Source organism: Fukomys damarensis, unplaced genomic scaffold (assembly GCF_012274545.1).
Source record: "Fukomys damarensis isolate Sample0158 unplaced genomic scaffold, DMR_v1.0_HiC HiC_scaffold_23, whole genome shotgun sequence".
Classification (NCBI taxonomy): domain Eukaryota; kingdom Metazoa; phylum Chordata; class Mammalia; order Rodentia; family Bathyergidae; genus Fukomys; species Fukomys damarensis.
In genome coordinates this window covers 25,199,603-25,205,277 of record NW_022900935.1, presented here as the reverse complement: position 1 = coordinate 25,205,277, position 5,675 = coordinate 25,199,603, and the positions used below count along the sequence as shown (strand labels likewise).

Below are 5,675 nucleotides of genomic sequence, written 5' to 3'. Positions count from 1 at the left end.
AGGCTGATCTGGAACTCACTATGTAGCCCAGGGTGGTCTCGAACTCACAGCGATCCTCCTGCCTCAGCCTCCCGAGTGCTGGGATTACAGGCGTGCGCCACCATGCCCAGCTCCACTTGCCCAGCTCCACTTGATCTTTTTTTTTTTTTTTTTTTGGTACCGGGGATAGAACTCGGTTCCTTGCGCTTGCAAGGCAGGCCAGCGAACCACTGAGCTAAATCCCTGCCCTACTTGATCTTGTCCTAATCGCACTTGATGGAAAACCCCTGGATGGGGCCGACCTTCATGTCCAGCATCGTCTTGGTCTGCATGGCCACCCACTCCTTGTCAAAGGGTGCGGGATGGGGCCGTACATCTAGTGCTTCTCCCAGATCAGAATGAGGGCGGTGAGGTCGATGAAGAACAGGCCGGCCCCCACACAGTTTTCCACTTGCTGGTGCTCCTGTTCATCCCCGCAAAGCTCTCGCTGAACTGAATGCGGTACAGCTTGACTTTCTGTTCTTGGTCAGGCTGCTCCAGGAGGCCTTCTCCTTCTCCTTCAGGGTCTTCGGACTGGCAGACAGCTGCTGGACGTGGGCCACGTCGGCAGGGGGTGGCGGCGCCCATCCGCATAGCTGGGGAGAGCAGTCTTTACTCTTCACCGCGCTCCCGTTAGCTCGCTCACACACCGAGATGGAAATGGCTCGCCTGCCAATGAGGCTAAAAACCCTGGGAGCCAACATTCTGGCACTGCTTCTCCGTGACGCTTCCGCCGTCCCCCACTTTGCGTCCCGGCTGCTAGCAACCTGAAGAGTGAAGCTGCGACCTTAAATGCATTGCTGCTGTAATGCTAAAGTACAAATTTACAGTGGAAAAGTAAGGGATGGGTCCACTGGATCCAGTGTCGTGCTTGGCAGGCTAGAGACCAGCAGCCAACAAACACCAGTGGCAGAGACCAGCATCCAGGAACATCAACCTATGATGTCCAGCACAAGCCGACATCAGAAGGCAGTGACTGGCAGTGGCAGAGATCAGCAGATATTGGCACCCAGAAGTATCTGGTGACATTAAGGCTACTAGCCAATCTACAGTTTACTGATTCACAATTTCAATCATGGGGAAAAAAAAACCCTAGGGCATTGATGGCAAACCTTTTAGAGCTTTCAGTGATAACATACAGTCATAAGGGTTCACCACCACTGCCCTAGGGAAACTGAAAACAAAAATCTAAAGGAGGAGACTTACATAAAATATTTTGAAGCAATAATCCTTGCCTACAGGAATCAGTAACGAGGGTGGTGTGTGTGAGGCAGATGTCCTAGCAGACATATTTTCTGTGTAGGATTGCCAGAGGGCTTTGTGATAGCTCAAGTTATCAGGAATAAGAATGACTGACACAAGCAACTCATTTTTATTCTAACAACTTTCACACTAGTATGAGTATTAGGAGTCTTACTTTTTTTTCCCCCTCTGTTACTGGGGATTGAACCCAGGGCCTTCACACTGAGCTACATCCTCAGCTCTTTTTCAGTTTTACTTTTGTTTTTTGATTTTTGAGACAAGGTCTCACCATGTAGTTCAGTTTTAGTATATGTACTGCCTAAGCAAGCGCTCACCGTGTAGTTCAGACTGGCCTTGAATTCACTATGTATTCCAGGCTGACCTGGAACTTGCAGCGATCTTCCTACCTCAGCTTCCCAAGTGCTGTGCCACTATGCCCAAATAAATTTAGATTTTCTAAATGGGCATCCCTTGTGTTTTTGTGAGGCAGGATCTCACTGTGTAGTTGAGACTGACCTGGAACTCACTATGTAGCCCAGACTGGTCTTGAACTCACAGTGATCCTCCTGCCTCAGCCTCCCGAATGTTGGGATTACAGGTGTGTGCTACCATGCCCGGCTATGTGCATCCCTTCTGACCTGGCTTTTTTTTAGTTTTTTAGTTTTATACTGTGCTCGCTTCCCCCGCTCTTTCTCTCTCTCTCTTTCATGGTGCTGGTGCTTGAGATCAAACCAAGACCCCTACACATGCTAGGCCAGTCTACTGCTGAGTTACATTCACTGAACCAGCAGTTTTAAAGAATTTAATCTAAAAAATGAGAACCAAGACATGTCATGTAGAGGTACAAATTCCCAACAATGAATGTAACTGTACTGTATCCCTAAAATGTACCAATAAACTCAATTAAAGCTGAAAAAAAAAAAAGAATTTAATCTAAAGGGCCAGGGATTTAGCTCAGTGGTTTTGCTGCCTGCTTCGTAAGTGCAAGGACCCAAGTTTGATCCCTGGTACCAAAAAAAAGAATCTTAAGAAACAATATAACAAGGACAAGGAAGTTTATTAGTTTATTGTATTTGTTAGAAGAGGAAAAAAAAAACACTCAAATATTTATAAGACAGGAACTGGCAAAATAAATTATTGTGCATCTGTATGATAAAAACCGTAACTGAGTCCAGGTGTGGTGGCGCATGCCTGTAACCCCAGCATTCAGGGACTGAGGCAGGAGAATTTCTGTGAATTTGAGACAGCCTGGGATATGTAGTGAATTTAAGTCCAGACTGAACTACATACTGAGACCCAGTCTCAAAAAACCAACAAAACAAAACAATAGACAAGTCAGGAATCATGGTACAGCACTCAGGAGGCTGAGGCAGGAAGATAAAAGCTTGAGGCCTGTCTGGGATGCATAGTGAGGCTTTGTCTCAGAAAACAAAATGAAACAAACAATAGCAAAAACCATATAATCACAACAAAGATAAAGTAGATACCTAAGTACCATCATGGAATAACATCCATGATATGTTGCTAAATGCAGAGAAAAAAGAAAAGCAAGTATGGGTTACCAAAAGGGAATTTGGCATTGACTGTGTTCAACTTATTCAGCTCCAAGTTTCAAAGTCTGAGGGCTTCAAAAGGCCAGAGTGCCAGTTCCTGCCCCCAGAACGAGGTTGTGTAAGATGGGGAGGAGGTTTGTCCGGAGGTTGGGCGGATGCATGGATTTCTTCTTCTTTTCTTTATTTTTTGGACGGGGATCAAACTTGGGACCTTGCACTTGTGAGGCAGGTGTGTGGATTTCTTCTTTAGCTCCATCTCGTTAGGACTAAGCCTAGGAGCCAGATCCCTGCCCAGAGCCTGCTTCTCCTTCTCCAGCCAAAAGTGGTTAAAATTAAAGCCGTGGTGTGCACATCAATACCCTTGCTTCTTCATTAAGTTAATAAAGTGAGGGCTGGGGATTTAGCTGGGTGGTTCCACCTCCTGCTTTACAAGGACCAGAGTTCGATCCCCCGTAGGAGAAAGAAAGAAAGAAAGAAAGAAAGAAAGAAAGAAAGAAAGAAAGAAAGAAAGAAAGAAAGAAAGAAAGAAAGAAAGAAAGAAAGAAAGAAAGAAAGAAAGAAGGAAGGAAGGAAGGAAAGAAAGAGAAAAGAAAGAAAGAAAGTGCTCTGAGCTCTGCTAGGGAGGGGCTTTTGGAACCTCATTTCCTTTTTCTAAGGAATGTAGCAGTCTAGTAGACAAACTTGGGTCATAAAGGTTCCCTTCTAGTTAAAGACCAACTATAGCCAAGCTGTGCAGTGTGGCTGCATCCTTTCTTATCCAACTGGAGGGACGATATTTGAGTCCATTTCTGAGTGACAATGTATGAAGTTTCGGGGTCTCAAGAAGTAGAATGGTAGACATCTGATAAACACCAGTCAAGCTTCACATCAGCCTGATCTTCCAGTAAGATCTTAGGAAGCCAAATAACTTCTTCATTAGATATATATATTTTTTAAGTCAGGGTCTAACTTTGTAGTGCAGGCTAACCTCGAACTCACTATGTAGCCCAGGCCGGCCTTGAACCTGTAGTGGTCCTCCTGCCTTAGCCTCCCAAGTGCTGGGATTACAGGCATGGGCCACTGTGCTGAGTTTAAATAAAACCTTTCGGGATCTGAACATCGGACAGACCAAGGTATTATTACTTAAATGGCCAATTAGTAGCTAAGCAGAGCTCTAGAACTCCCTGGCCGGGACCTACTGAGATGCTCTCTGGAGAATGAAGCAGTAAAACCAGTTTATTACTACTGCTTTCTGCTGATCAAAACATTCACGGATGAAAACTCTCACAGTGGGGACTAGGGATGGAGCTTAGTGCTACAGCATGAGCTTAGCATGCAGAAGGTCCTGGGTTTAATGCCTAGCACCAAAGAAAAAGGGAGCAGGAGGCCTACTTACATAGTGAGACTTTACCTCAAGAAAATAAAAAGCGGGGGCTGGGTTTTAGCTCAGTGGTTCAGCCGCCTTCCTCACAAACACAAGGATCAAAAAAAAAAAAGAAAGAAAATCTCCACACCAGGGTGTCCTGCCTAAAATACCCTGTGTTTCTTTCTTTTTTTTTTTTTTTTTTTTTTTTTTTTTTTTTTTGGTACTGGGGGTCGAACTCAGGTCCTTGCCCTCGCGAGACAGGAAGCAGAACCACTGGACTAAATGTTCAGCCCCTTTCTTTTTTTTTTTGAAACAGGACTCATTATATAGCTCGGGTTAGCCTTGAACTCACTATGTAGTCCAGGCTGGCCTCAAATTTGCAGTGATCCTCCTACCTCGGCCTCTGAGTGCTGGGATTACAGATATGTCCCACCATGCTCAATTTATAAAGTACTAATTAGATACTCAATTCTTTTTTTTTTTTTTTTTTTTTTTTTTGACTTTGAACTTGGCTAGCCTCCTGCTTCAGCTTCCCAAAAGTTGGAATTACGTGCAGCTGCCACTGTGCCTGGCTAGATACTCAATCGTTATACAGCTAAGAAAATGCCTGTAGGTCTTTTGTTTGTTTGTTTTATTTTTGTTTTTGCTTTCCTGGAAAAAAAGGATAGAGCCCCCATGTGGTGATGCATACTTGTAATCCCAGTACTCTATCTAGGAGGCCATGGCAGGAGAATTGCAAACTCAGCCAGTCTGGGTAATTTAATGGCTTTGGAAGACTATCTTGGAATAAAAAATAAAAAAGGCTGAGAATGTAAATCAGTGCAAAGGCCCTGGGTTTATTCCCCAGTACTGTCACAGTGAGATTCTTAGGCTTAGATTTGTTCCCCATAAGTAAAACTCCCTCTTGTCAGCAGTTCTGGACCACCATCCAGAACAGAGTGGCTGTGGTCGGACAACTTTTAGTTTTAGTGACAACTTTTAGTTTTGACTCTTGCTCTCCAGCTCCAGGGAACTCAGGAAGTATTAATAGATACTGTTTTTAATGTTGTATTTAATCTTCTTGGTAGCTTTTGGGAGGGAAGCAGGTATTTCAGTCCCAGAAAATGGGGAAATTGAGACATCGATTAATCCAGAAAATACCTGTTCAGCACATTGTACCCAACACTGATATGCATTCCACACTCATGACAGATACAGAAAAACGGGGAGAGGACAGGATTCTATTGGCCTCCTCCCTCCAGCTTGGTTCCCTTTGGATTCTCACAATACTTAAGTGTGTTGCTAGCTAGCTGCTTTGGTTTGAATCACATTTATCCCCTGGAACACAGGCAAGAATTCAGTCTTCAAAGGCATAAGCTAATGTTATTAAGAGGGTGGAAATTTAATCTGACTTTTGTGTTTAGAGGTGGGGTGTTTGGAAAATGGTTAGTTAAGATATGGTCACTAGGATGGAGAACCCATTCTTGAATCTGTGGCTTTATAAGAAGGACAGAGGACAGACACAGACAGGCAGCCAC

At 44.3% G+C, this 5,675-nt stretch overlaps 1 pseudogene; it reads right to left on the bottom strand.

Annotated features, from left to right (window-relative positions):
* Positions 1-283: 283 nt before the first annotated feature.
* Positions 284-722, bottom strand: LOC104852627 (annotated as a pseudogene).
* Between the last annotated feature and the right edge of the window lie 4,953 nt (positions 723-5,675).